This window comes from Grammomys surdaster, unplaced genomic scaffold, assembly GCF_004785775.1.
Source record: "Grammomys surdaster isolate TR1022 unplaced genomic scaffold, NIH_TR_1.0 126546, whole genome shotgun sequence".
NCBI lineage: Eukaryota > Metazoa > Chordata > Mammalia > Rodentia > Muridae > Grammomys > Grammomys surdaster.
The window spans coordinates 8,688,636-8,703,734 of NW_021621338.1; the positions used below are offsets into that span (position 1 = coordinate 8,688,636).

The 15,099-nt window shown below is 39.3% G+C and overlaps 1 pseudogene; it reads right to left on the reverse strand.

The window, feature by feature from the left end:
* Positions 1-2,292: 2,292 nt before the first annotated feature.
* LOC114615086 lies at positions 2,293-2,417 on the reverse strand (annotated as a pseudogene).
* Positions 2,418-15,099: the final 12,682 nt, after the last annotated feature.

Here is a 15,099-nt window from a genome sequence, read left to right on the forward strand (position 1 = left end):
TCTTTTCATTCCTTCACACACACATATTCAGTTCTTTTACCTTTTCCACATTTTTCTCAGAAATATTACTTTTACTGGAAATTAGAGAGAACGACAGATCTTATCCAATCTGATAGATGTAAGATGGAACCATAAAGTCGTTTTGATTTGCATTTGCCTGGAGGCTAAAGATGTTGAACATTTCTTTAAATGTTTCTTAGACATTTGTTCTTTTTCTGTTGAGAATTCTCTGTTTAGATTTCTACCCCATTTTTAATTAGATGCTTTGTTTGTTGATGTCTAGTTTCTTGAGTTCTTTATGTACTTTGGATATTAGCCCTCTGTAAGATATGGAATTAGCAAAGATATTTTTCCATTCTGTAGGCTACCATTTTGTCCTATTGATGGTATCCTTTGCCTTATAAGAGCTTTTCTGTTTCATGAGGTCAGTTTATTAATTATTGATATTAGTGTGTGCGTGCGCTATTGGTGTTCTGTTTAGAATGTTGTCTCCTGGGACAATTAGTTCAAGGCTATCCCCCAACTTTTTGTTCTATCAGGTTCAGTATTTTTGGGTTTATGTTGAGTCTTTGATCTAGTTTGACATGAGTTTGTGCAAGGTGATAGGTATGTCTCTATTTGCATTCTTCTACATACTAGCATCCAGTTAAACCAGTACCATTTGTTGAAGATGCTTTCTTTATCGCATTGTGTAAATTTCACATTGTACACACTAATCCCACTCATCTTCCCCTCCTTTCATACCTGCCATCCACCCTTGCAGCTTAGCCCCAACAGAGAAAAGAAATCTCACTGTGGATGCTGTAGTGTGTCATAGTGTGACACACAGTATATCCTTTTGTTCATACTTCTTTACTTGCAAATGTTCATTGCAATGATGTGTTGGTCTGGAACAAGGCCTTTGGCTTCTGCTGCTCTGTCAAAACAGGGTCCTCACGGGGACTCCTCTTAGATATACTCCTGTTGCCCTGTGTCATGGAGATCCTGTAGTTTTGGATCTGTAGGACTAGCCCTTTCACACACTCCAACAGTTCATGGATGGTGTAGATGTTGGGTGGGCCAATTCAAAGCCCTGTATCTGAGCCTGAGTGGTATCTGAGGTGGTTAGCCTCCCTGCTCTCCCACTCCCATGCTCTTGGGTCTGGCTCACCAGCAACCCTGCATCCAGGACTTCTGTTAGGTGAGGTGCAGGGTCTGCTCTTCTAGGTGCTATGGCAGATGAGAGGCAGGGATAGCTCTCCTGCTCTGATGACCTCAGGATCAATTCTTATGCCTACCATTGAAGTCAAGACATCTCTTTCTTGCCCACATCACTGCATGGCAGACAAGTTACAGGGCCAACTCTCCCACACTTATACCCTTGGGGCGGCTCACTCACAACCCCCATATCCAGGGTCATCTCTACTGTGCTGCCCAAGAGAAGTGCAGGGCCTGGTCTCCTAAGTGTTACAGCTGGTGAGGGACAGGAACAGTCTTTCTGCTCTCATGACCCCAGGGCCAGGTCTCCATGTTACCAGTGTGGTGGGTGAGTAGAGAGGAGGTTCTATCTCTCTTGACCAAGCCATCATATAGGACACAAGTGGTAGGGCCATGTCTCCCACCTTTAAATCCTCAGGGGCCAGCTCATCTGCAACTCTAGCAGTATGTGAGGTCCACTCTCCCAAGTACTGCAGCTGGCTAGGGTTGGCGTCAGTTCTTCTACTTTCATCCTCCCAGCCCCAGGGCCAGGTCTCCCAAGATGTCCAAGTGAGAGGTGGAGCCAGTTTTACACAACCCTCAGATGTCAACATGTCTCTGAGCAGCAGCCCAGACAAGGGACATCCACCTGGCCTTTGCTGATAACAGACCCCTGCTGCTGCAGGGCCGTGTACTTAGACATGGTGTCCTGTGTCAGCATAGACCAAGACCCTGCCATGGTCCCAGGTAGCATCACTGGCTACTCACATCAGGATGTTCCTCACTACCCTCGAGTCTCCAGTTCTGCCTCTCTTCATTGTGCCACATACTTCTGTTTCTTTTTCTCTTCCATTTCTTCACCACTTACGTGCTCCTCTTAGTGGTGGCTGCGTTCTTTGAGTGTCTGGGGTCATCTCAGGAATAGTCTCCTGTGTTATACCCTGTTCATGCATTACGGCATTTGGCAAGGGTCATCTTGGGCATGGTCTGCCTATCCCTCCCTGCAACCCCCACCCCAACCAGGCCTGTTGAAGCATGTGGTTGTCTCAGCCTAGCTTCCTATCCAAGATTCAGGGTGCCCAACTGGTGTTTAACTCAGGCTTGCTTGTTTTAGGGAATGTTAGTCCACTAATCATTTGGATGTTCATAGGTCAGAATATTGAGTGTAGCCTCTCTTTTCTCTGCCACCTACTGATGCACAAGTGACACAACAGCCACACTTGCAATGTTTCTAGGGCAGGCTGTTTATGGTTTCTTTATTAAAAAAAAAAAAGTCAAGTATCCATAGGAGTGTGAGTTGATGTCTAGGTCTCTGACTCAAATCTATCGATCAAAGTGTCTGTTTTTATGCCAATATGATACAGTATTTATTACTACAGCTCTGTAGTACAGCTTGAGAACAGGAATGGTGATGCCTCTGGAAATTCTTTTATTGTATAGTGTTTGGGGTTTTTTTTTTTTTTGAGATAGTTTTTTTTTTTTTTGACTTTTCATATGCCTATTTGTGGGACCCTTTTTATCCTACTGAATTGCCTTGTCCAGCCTTGATGTGATGGTGTGTGTCTGGTCTTATTGAAGCTTGTTATCCCATGTGTGGGTTGATGACCCTGGGAAACCTGCTCCTTTCTTGAGAGGAAGACTGGTGTGGATCTGAGGAGGGAGAGAGGCATGAGGTAAGGGAAAGGTTGGGGAGAAGGGAGGAAGACGAAACTGCAGTCAGGATGTAATATAGGAGAGAAGAACAAAAATAAATTAAGTTAAAAAGAAAGACATAATAAACAACATAAGTATGTGTTCAAACCTATAGCCAATATTATAATATATTTGAAAAACCAAAAAAAAGAAAGAAAGAAAAGAAAGAAAGAAAGAAAGAACACTGAGAATAACACAAGAGAAAGATACATATGGATGTTTTATATGCAGAATCTAAATTCAACTACACTTGTATACACACCCAAGACATGAGAGGGGAAGGGAGAGAGAGAAAGAGAGAGAGAGAGAGAGACAAAGAGAGAGAAGAGAGAGAGAAGAGGAGGGGAGGGGAATTGGACCAGCAGGAGTTGGGGAGGTAGACAACAGGGGTGATGAGGACAAATGTGCACAAAGCACAGTAGTACATCTACATCACAATGTTATAATGAAACACATCATTTCGAACATGACTTAAAAATTAATTCTAAATGATGGTATAATTTGTAGAGAGCATCTTGTAACTGACCTACCTGTGCTTTGTAATGAAACTTTACCTAAAACATAAGCAAAACAAAAGACCTTTCTCATTTAGAGAAGAAAAACAGAGACACAGAATTCTTCCCAACATCAACTTGTACCACCTTTTAGTCCCCAGCCCATCTTGGCCCTAGACTCACCAAAGCAGCCCTTTTGCAAACATAGTTTCCTGGTCTTGTTCATAACTCACCGAAATTGGAAACTACAGGAAGTTAGATTGTAAATGTATCCCAGGCGACTTTTAAAATTGACTGATACTGAAAACCCCTGCTGTCTATAATCCCAAGAAAGGCCTGGATGCAGAATTACTAATCAGACTGACTCATCCCACGCATCATACTAATGAATGACTGTGACATCCCTTCCAGGGCACTGAAAACAACATGGTGCCTACGTCTAATTAAAACTATAGTCCCTAAAGCTTCTTAAGACCTAAATTGAGTAAAGAGGCTTTAGGGAAGATTGATGTGAGACAGCAACTCTGGTGCTCTTGTTTCTGTTCTGGCCACTCACAAACAGAAACACACAAAGTGTCAGACATATTACCTAATATAACGTCTCGTGTACGTGGTAGCTTTCCATCACTGTGGCAAATACCTAACACAAACTTCATAAAGGCTGAAAAGTCTGTTCTAACTCATACTTTGAGAGATATTAATCCATGTGTCTTTGGTTCTGTGATAGGACAAGATATGAAAGCAAGATCTCATAGGAGGAAATGCTGCTCACCTAGCAGTCAGAAAACAGACAGAAAAGAAGAGGCTCTTTTTCTAATATCCTCTTGAAAGGTAGGCTCTTAACCCAATTTCCTTCCAATAGATCCCACTTTTAACAGTTCCATCAGTATATTACAAGGTATAAAGGCTGAAAGAAATATATAGAACACATGCAATACAGTGAAACTCGAGGGGTTTTAATAATGGGATTTCAGAAGTAAGAAGGAAATTAAAAGGGCAAACATTGGGACTCCAAGGAAGCTAACATGGAGCTTCTAGATCAAACTAGAATATAGCAAAACTAGTATAAGTGGGTTAGAATGGGGAGTGTGACAAATAGAGAAGGAACTCCATAATGACATGAGAGAGCGGCGTGCTGAATCAGGAACCATTAAAATATGGTGGCATTGTTTTGGGTTTATCTGTATTTGTGTTTGAGGGGCTAACCTAATTTGTTGCCCTATCACTCAATGAAGTATGCACAGTACTTTATTTGGTGCTGCACACATACTAGTGAATAAGGTAAATAACCTGTTATATTCAAAGCATATTAGGCAACTCTTATTTTAAAAGAAGTAAAAACTAAAATTATTTAACAGGCTAACCAAATAATTTAGCTAATAGAAAGCGAAGGTCAGAAGTGAGGCTTGGAAGACAGCAATGGAAACGAGATAATGGATTGGGTCTTAAAAATTCTCAGTGAAGCCGGGCGGTGGTGGCGCACGCCTTTAATCCCAGCACTCGGGAGGCAGAGGCAGGCGGATTTCTGAGTTCGAGGCCAGCCTGGTCTACAGAGTGAGTTCCAGGACAGCCCGGGCTATACAGAGAAACCCTGTCTCGAAAAACAAAATAAAAAAAAAAAAAATTCTCAGTGAAGTTTACAATGAATCTGACAAAGCCAATGAGTGTTTCCTTGAGGGAGATAATGAAACTGACTATTCCAGGACTTAACTAATGACCTTTTGAGGAGAGGACTTTTACTCCAAGTGGCAACAGACATAGTTAGAAGTCATAAGATGAGTCAACTTTCTGACTATGATAGTTTTTGACAACTTGATACAATCTAGAGTTACCTAGAAGGAAAGAACTTCAATTGAAGAATTGTCTCCATCAGTTCGACCTCTGGGGCATTTTCTTGATTAATGATTGATGGGGAAGGCCCAACCTTCTATAGGTGGTACCCACCTGAACAGGTCCAGGACTTTATATGCAAGCAAGATAACACAGTCTTGGAGAATAAGTCAGTCAGCAGCTTCCTCTTTGGTTTCTGATGTAGCTCCTGCCTCCAGGATCCTGTCTTGAGTTTCTGACTTCCCTTCATGGTATGCTATAATTCTAAAATAAATAAACCCTTTCTTGTCCCAAGTTGGATTTTGTTTAGTGTTTTATCAGAGCAACAAACAGCGAATTAGGACAGAAATTGGCACCAAAGAGTGGAATAGTGCTGTGATGGACCAGACTATGTTGCTATTGTTGGGTGGTGGGATGGGGGGAGTTGTGTTAATATTTTGGGGGATTGGGCTAGAAAATGTGATCGTACCTTAATAAGCTTTTGTGGATTTTCAAAGAGAGTAGTGTTGAAAGAGGTTCAGACAATGAAGGCCTGACTTGTTACAGTTAGGAGGAAGCAATAACTTCATTGTGCCTGTTTGCCTTCTATTTTTGTTATGTTTAGATTGAAAGGTCCCCACATACCACCAGGAGTCCAACTTGCATGCAAAAGCAAGGAGTCTTTATTTAAGCTTGAGCTTGGACCCTCCAACCTCTCCAATGCAGTGGATTGAAGTGGAAGGCCTTAAACTGGTAAAGCCTTGTTTTTTTATCATAGTTTCAGCAGAGTGAGGGGCTTTCCAACTTGGCAGTTACATGATTGATTAACATTTGAGAAATCACAGTTTGGTTCATTCTTACTGGCTAGCAATGATTTCGGTTTGTTTTGTACGATTGTGGCTAACTTGAGCGATCTATTTTGAGACATTTGAAACAATAGGTATTTTCCTCCTAAGAGCTGATTGGCTATCACTAATGGTGGAGTAGCTGTTATTAGGAAAGTTGTGGCTGTTTCTAGAGGGTGTCTTGGTTCCTGGAATAAGTTGTGGTTTTTCTAGTTCCTGAGTTCAGCCTGAGGACAAGCTCAACATAAGATGGAGTCTGACTCTAAAATGGAGTTTGTAATGTTAGGCTGGGCCCTTAAATTTTGAATTGAGAATTTGTGGGGTTTGATCAGCTGTGGCTGAAGACTCCACATTGATTGACAAGAGACCAGCACCACTCAAGCAAAACATTTGCTTTACTGGAACAATTAGTATTGGTGAGCTGGGGCTGAGAAATGACCTGTTATTGAGCACATGGACCATGTTACCAGATGGGCATAAAAATTGGTGAAAGAAGCTAATGACCTTCCTTTCCTGGATATTCTCATGCCCGTTCCCAAAATTATATAATTTCTGGTTCACCCCGAATAAAGCCTATGGGTTCACATCCACTCCCAATAAAGAAGTATGAACAAGCTAAGATAGACTCAGAGAGCTGCTTCATCAAAAATCACCACAGGAAAGGTCTTTGCCTAAATAGGCCATGACATTAAGACTCCCAAAGAAGGCCTCTCTTTTGTGCCCCTCCAGCACTTGGAACTGGTTCCCAACTGGGCCAGGATTCTGTCCATCTCTGGGCAGTACCTTGTCACATCAACAGGAGACCTAGAACCAAAGCATTCACTCCAGATCCCACTTTCTCCTTCTGTCCTGGCATGCAACGTGCAACATCACTCTGATGTCCCTAAAGAAAAACATACACTGCAGACCCTTCCTGGACTTTGCCTTGTCCTCTTTAAGCCACTGTATCAGCAGTATTCAGATACCACCAGAGGAGAACCAAAACATGAAACCACAAACTGTGATTAAGAAGAGAGCAGAATTAAAGTGAAATCTTCTAGGAGTGTTTCCTCAGAGTCAATGCACAGAAGCAGTGGTCCAGAGGGTGCCAAGGTTATATTTCAAGATAGCAGCTGAACTTGTTAGTGTCTAAGAGTCTCCCATGTGGTATCCATGATGGTATAAAGGGGTTATGGAGAGCAGCTGAGACTTGGCTCTGTGAGAGGCCACTGATGAAGGTGCAGCCTTGGATGCAGTAGAAATCTCAGAATATTGGAGAAGCCAGGACCATAAGACAAGCACTAAGGACATTGGTAAGTGTGGAGTTCAGCCATTCTAACTCTATTAGACATGGTATGCATGTTATAGATAGTAAACTCAGAAAATAAAGCTGTCAAAGGTCTTTGGAGCACAGAAGATTGTGAGTCCCAGATCACTGAGTCCCAGTCAACACTGAGATAGAAGATTTTGGAACAAAACTGCTAGACTTGGTTTTTACATGCTGGTTCTTCCCTTTTGAGAATAAGAAAGTGCTAACTTATGTTTTGGTTGACAGAAATCTACGGTTAAGATATTTGGTATTTTAAAATGACTTTGATCTTTTGAAGTGTTTAAGTTTTTGAAGACTGAAAGACTTTTCATATTGTGATGTTAACATGAGATCTTGGGGATGAATTAAAAAGGAAAGTTTACGGATGGAGAATAAAGTGTTTGTGTCAAGCTGACAAGTGGTCAGCTGTGTAGGTTAGTCTTTATCAAGTTGACACACACTTGAGTCATCTAGAAAGAATCTCACCTACAGGATTACATCTATCAGACTGGCTTGTGGATATATTTGTGGGGCATTTTTTGGTTGGTGATTGATCTGAGTAGACCAAGCCCACTGAGGGTAATGGCACCCTCTGAAGGTGAACCTGATCGTATAAGAAAGCAAGCTGACCAAGCCATGCAAGGTGAGCTTGTAAGCAGCCTTCCTCCATGGTCTCTGCTTCAGTTCCTGCCTTCAGATTCCTCTTGAGTTCCTCAATAATAGATCATAACGTGGGAAATATAACCCACACAAACCCTTTTGTGCCTCTTATTAGTTTTAGGTCAGTGTTTTATCACAGCAAGCTAGAGCACTGACCAAAGACAAAAATTAACACATCAGCTTTGTCTGTAGACGTTTTGAGACATTTCTTTGTCTAGGTCAAGCGCAAAGCGGCCCTAATGGTGTGTATCAAGACACCTGTGAACAAAACTGTAATGACAGCCTGTATTTCATACCAGCTGGATGACTTTTATAATTGGCAATGACACGTTATTTATCTTTATTACATCCTCTAAGTTTTAGATTGTAAAACATCACACAAACAATTATTCTATTAAATGGAGGTGATTTTTAAAGGTTAGAGCTAAGTAAAGATGTTGAGCACTTCAAACCAAATCATCCCAAGCAAACTGGATCCTAACTATGCCATCAATATCTCTTAATTGCAATAGATGGAGAATAGTTTCTTCAAATAACTTGACTTGAGAATACATCTTTATTCTCTCACTTATAAGATGTTTGAGTCACACTACAAAATCAGGTGTGTGGAAATCTTTCTGGTGGCTGTTTTAAGTAGGTTGTCATTTCTCCTCTCCACTTTAATATCCATCATGTAATAAATCCATGTTGGGTGAATCATAGTTACAGAGCTGCAGGCTAGACTCTAATGATGCAACCTCTCCAGTGAGCTATGAAGCTGAGGCTCTCCTGATAGCCCTCATTCCATCACAGTATATCTGCCAGGAGTCACACCATACAAACATCTTCCTTAAAAAACCCATTTGAGATTGGGTAAATATTGTACCTACTCTCTTAAAGAAAAATTGAATTACTCAATATTATTCCAAATATTTGTCTGATTCAATTTTTTGGTATTATTATTACCATTATTTCAAGTAATCTGGTCAGGAGGGAGTATAATGCTTGAATATAGAATAATCCAATGTGCTGTAACCACTTTCTTCAAAAGAGTTTAATTTACTGAGATGGCCTCACAAGAGAAATTCCCTAATACTTTCAGGCAGTGTTAACAAATCCCTAGAAAGGACTTTTAGATAGATGGAACTATTGTAGGCTGTACAATCCTATTACATAACCACTATTTTTATTGCCAAGAGGCTAAGGGGGGGCATTTTTCTTAAACTCACAATTTGCTTAGTTTTTTTTCAAGTGATTGAGTTTTATTTTTTTAATTATTGCTTGTGTGGGAGTGGGTTTGTGGGTTTGTGTACAAAAGAAGGTCAGAGGTGTATCAGATCTGGAGCTGGAGTTACAGGAAGTTATAAGCTTCCTATTGTGTGTGCTTGGACTCAGGTCCTTTGCAAGAGGAATGTGTGCTTTTAGCCACTGAGCCATGTCTCCAGCCTATACGACTTGCTTATTTTACTTGAACTCTGAAACTTCAGACAAGTCATGTTGTTTAGCTCATGCTTCCATGTATCATCTATAAAAATTCTGATGGGTGACTGGTAATGTGGCTCAGTTGATACAGTGTAACATGTAACAATGTCACATGACACTCACACAGCCCTGAGTTTAATCCCTAAATCACATAAACCATGTATGTGCATAACTATGATCTCATCATGTGGGAGGGAGAGGCAGTAAGATCCAAAATTCTAGGCTATATAGTGGATTTGAAGCCAACCTGGCCTCAAAAGAAAGACAAAAGAAAGAAGTAAAGAAAACAGACAGACAGACAGACAAGATGAACAAAGAGAAGAGAAGAAAAGAGAGAGAAATGAGAGTCTTATGTGACTACAAAACCAAAAATGTAAGAACCATCTCAAAGAAGTGGATCATGATTTCCCTTTAGATTCAAGGCAGCTCAGTGACTCAGAGATGCAAGGAATAAAGAACAACTTGGAAAACAAGAAGCTGAGAAATACTGCCTTCTTTCTTTATCAGGAACTGGCAGCCATCAAAGGACCTTTGGGACAGTATCCCCTCTAGCCATTCCATGCTACCAAATGCAACTTACTTGGGCAAGTTAGTCAATGACAGATACCACATCTAATTAGCTAAGAAAAGATTCCCCACTTTGTCAGGGATTGAAAAAAACAAATAGAAGGATTGTGAATATGAATTAGTTCCAAATGACTCCACCAAGAGGGGGAAGAAGATTTTTCCAAAAATTGTGAAAGAAGAAAAATCTCATTTTAAAAAATCATCAAAGGCCAGTGACTGACTTTAGCAAATGCTTAAATTCCCGAAACATGAAAATTACAGATGATTTGTTCAAAAGGTCAGGCACAGGAGGGGGTCAAACAAGCATGATAAGAACAATATAGTTCTCCAAGAATGAAGCTTGACATAAGGAGGAAGGAGATAGACAATAAAGCTGGTCCTAGGGAACTCTGCAAGAAAGCATCACCCATCTGCTCCCTTTTCTAGTGTATGCCACATACCAAGAGACATTTATGTAGGTTAGAACATGAAAACCAAGAAAATCTGTGAGGTAAAAGCTTTATTAAAAACCCAAACAAAGCATTTGCCACTATAGTGAGAAACAAAATCAGAGAATAAACTGATAAAAACAAATAAAGTAGGATGTACCATTGGACTTCTTTAGCTGATGTGATATCTTTCAAGAAAAGAAGACACACTGTACCATCATTGGCTTGTTGCTATGGTGAGGTAGTACTTAGTGTAAGTCATTACTCGATGGCACTGTGATAATGTGTGTGACTCGTTGACTTGTCACATGGGCCAAGTTATTTGACAACTTCATTTGCCTTCAGGATTCAATGTTGAGCTGATTTCTTACCACACTTGCCCTGATGTTCCCCTCCAAGATATCAAAGCCTTTGGATTCTGTTTTTTATCTTTCTTAGAGTCTTTTCAGCTTTTTTCTGCATTAGGAAGTAGTGGTCAGTGTAACCACCCATTGTGAACATCATAGTTATAACCCTTTTGGATACTGAAGGATCCTGAAAGCAACTTTATACAGGTCAGACTGAAAAAGAATAGCAGTGAAGACTTCATTCTCCTCATTAAGTTAAATCACAGAGGAGACTGGAGGACCAGGGCGGGGGATTGATTGGTTTTTAGCAAACAAGTAGGATATGATTTAGAATTTCTACTCCTATCATTTTAGTCTAGAAGCATGACAGTAGCCTATGGCATAATTGAAAAAAATAAAAGTTACTGCTAAATTATTCATCTGAAATTTGCCATGAAACAAGAAACTCAGTTTCTTTAAAAACTGTTTGAATGTTTTTAAATCCTATAAGAAAAATCTGATGCAATCACGAAATAAAAAAAAAAAAAAAAGAGCCTTAAACAGTTGTAAGAGTTTTGAAGTAGCTACAGCATTAACTCTCTGCTACAGGGGGTCTACAAAGCAAATGATCTTGTGAGGCTAATTGCTAAAATGTTCCTAATTTGTTTCCCAGGGTTTGAAATAGCTTTTAATTGCTGCTCTGTGTTTGATGAAGACAAAGAAGAAAGCCAAGCATGTCAAATTCACTCAGTGTTTTCAATGTCTAGCAAAGGACATCTATGCTGAAGTTTTGAAAGTGTAACTCAAAATAAAAACTAAAGGGTAGACTGGGACTTTAGTTGATGATTACATTTGAGGGGACACAATAAAGACACTGCCAACATGGCCACTTGATGGTTTGTTTAAAGGAAAGGGTTTTGGGTTTTTTTTTTTTTTTTTTTTTTTAGATATGAGAGAGCAGAGAGAAAAAGCAGCAGACAAAACTTGCTAGAAGATTGGACATGGCCATAGCTAGGGAAATGAGAGACGGGGGAGTGGATATGAAGAGAATGAAGAGATAGCAAGAGATAGGGAATAGAGCATATCAAGAACAAGAAGATAGCAGGAGATAGAATTCGAGAGTAAGATAGAACCTGGGAGGAGAATTGTGAGCCCAGAAAGAGCAGAGAATTGTAAGAATAGTCAGCATATAAGTAGGATGAGAAGCTGAGGAAAGGGAAGAGTCAAAAGACAAGTACATATGATACAGATGAAGCCTGAAGGCCAGCATGCAAGCTGATATTTAACCATAGGTATCTCTCAGTGGAGAGCCTTGTGTTTTGTCTGCCAAAGATACGAGAAAAGACTCCTTGGAGCAAATGGGAACAAGTTTCACACATTCCTGAAATATGCTGCCTTTTTTTCTAGCTATTAGAAATCCTCTTATAGTCCAGGTTGAGCTCATTGTTTATTATTTGGATTGTCTTCTGGAGATGGAGGAGTTGGCATTTCCTTTGGACATGACAATAGTGAACACAGACTTGTCTCTTCCTACAGTCATGGTTCTCAGTCTGAGCTATAGACACTTCTCTCTCTCTCTCTCTCTCTCTCTCTCTCTCTCTCTCCCCCTCTCCCTCCCTCTCTCTCTCTCTCTCTCTCTCTCTCTCTCTCTCCCTCCCCCCTCTTTCACATACACACAAACTTTAACGTTGTGGGAGCCCTATTTCCTTAAAGTAGGTGAACATTTCGGAGAAATTAGGTCCATATTCTTCCCAGTTTGAAAATAATGCAATTCACTCCTCAATCAAAATGAACACACACACACGAATATAGATTTTTCCCAAATGCCAAATTCTTAAGACATAATCATGTTTGCAGTTTCATTGAATTAAGCCTGTATTGGTAGTAGCAAATATGTCTATCCTGTCCAACAGGAATTTAAAGTAAAACAGAAGAAAGAATATTTGAATCTATAGTCGATGAATACACCTTAAAATATATACATGCAATAAAACATAAAGTAAACAGCAAACAATATCTAATAAATATACAAATCCATTAAGGATTTATTGATAAATAATGAAGAAACCAATAAAGGAATTTTTTAGATTTTCCTGGAATTAAATAAAAAAAAAAAACCCTCTAGGACACATTGAAAGGAGTATTATGAGGGAAACTTATAGCTCTAAATGTCTAGTTTTTTAAAAATCAGAAAGAGCAAAAATAAATGACTTAATGATCCAACTCAAAAATTTGGAAAAACTAGAATAAACAAAATCCAAACCAAATCAATGGAAAGTAAAAATCAAACTCAGAGCAGAAATTAATGAAATAGAAACAATGCAAAGAATGCTGAATCTAGGAGTTGGTTCTTTAAGAAGATAAACAAGATTGACAGACCCTCCCCCAACTAAGCAAAAGAAAGAACTCACATTAATCCAATCAGAAATCATTCATTATGTTACAACATTGCAATAGACACCAAAGAAATTCATAATTTGTAATGAAATACTTTAAAAACCAAAAATAATTAAATGGTCTTTTTTAGATGAAGCCAAATTACCAAAAATTAACCAAAAAGTGATCAATGACACTAACAGATCCATAACAAGTGAGGAGATAGAAATAGTAATAAAAAGCCTTATAACAGAAAAAAGTCCGGAGCCAGATGGATTCACAGTAGGATTTTACCAGACTTTTAAAAATCAACTGCCAGTCTTTCTTAAACAGTGAAAGAAGAAGAGAAAGAGATAAATAAAAAAAAGAAAAGATGGAAGGAAGGAAGGGAGAAAAGAAGGGAGGGAGAAAAGAAGAGAGGGAGGGTGAAGGGAGGGAGGGAGGGAGGGAGGGGAAGAATATGCCCAAATTCATTCTATGAAACTAGCATCATTCTGATTACAAAACCAGGCAAAGATACACAGAAAAAAAGAAATCTAAAAGCCAAAATCTCTGAAGAACATAGACTCATAGATGCTCAATAAAATACTTAAAAACAGAATATGGACATACATCAAAAAGACTACTGTAAGGAGCCGCCATTAGAAGATGGCGCTTGTTCCCTCTGTTTGAGGTGGAAAACAACTGCATTCAGGGTCGTAAACAGCTGCTGTGAGCCTGCATATCTTTCAGAAGCAGCTCCTCACCCTCCCGAACAGTATGTAAATGAAGTTCTGCAAGAAGCACCAATTAGACACTTATACACAGTTGTGATAACTATTTAAGCAGCACCCATTTCAGGCTTGGGGTCTTTCGCTTTACAATCAATGGTGTGTTCCCCAATAAAGTGCGTGAGGAAGGATCCTGTTGTTGCGTCATCCTTGCTGGCGAGGCGGGCGTGACAGACTATGTGGTTTATTACATTATTGATTGCATATGTTGAAACATCCTTGCATCTCTAGAATAAAGTCAATAATGAAATAAATCACAGAAGTGAACATGAAGACAAAAGTCATATAATCATCTCAGTAGATACAGAGAAAGTGAGCCTTTGACAAAATCCAATCACAGTAAAAGCCCCAGAGACTGTAGGAATAGGGAAAATACCAACCATAAGAAAAGCTATATATAAAAAAGTTCACAGCTAACATTAGTCCAAATGAAGACAAACTTAAAGCAGTCCCACTGAAATAAGGAGTAAGACAGGGCTGTCTACTATCCCCACTCTTTTTCAATAATGTGCTCAAAGTATTAGCTGGGGTAATAAGGTAAGAGAAGCATTAAAAGGATACAATAGGAAAAATGTCATACTCTCCCTATTTGGTGACATGACATTATATACAAGAAATCCCAAAATTCTTCCAGAAAACTTCTAGAAATGATTAACAAATTCAACACATGACAGAACTCAGAATCAACATGCAAAAACCAATAGCTTTTCCTTTTTTTTTTACCAATAGCTTTTCTATATACAAATAATGTATATGCTAAAAGAGAGATCACAGACATACTTCCATTTACAATAGCCTCAACAAAAATAAAATAACGTTCAATAAACTAGCCAAGGCAGTGAAGGACCTCTGTAATGAAAACCTTAAACCTCTAAAGAAAAAAATAAAGACCCAAGAAAATGGAAAGATATTCCACGCTCACAGATTAGTTGGATTAATATTGTGAAAAAGATCATTTTATGAAAATCTGTTTAGAGGTTCAAAGCAATCCCAATCAAACCCCCTACCTCATTCTTCACAGAAATAGAAAAAAGACGATCCTAAAATCTACACAGAAGTACAAAAGATTCCCAATAGCCAAAGTGCTCCTGATCAAAATGAATGATACTGGAGAGATTCCCATTCCAGATCTTAAGATATATTGCAGAGCCATAGAAACAAAACATAATGTGGTGATGACACAAAGACACACATGTAGACCAATAGA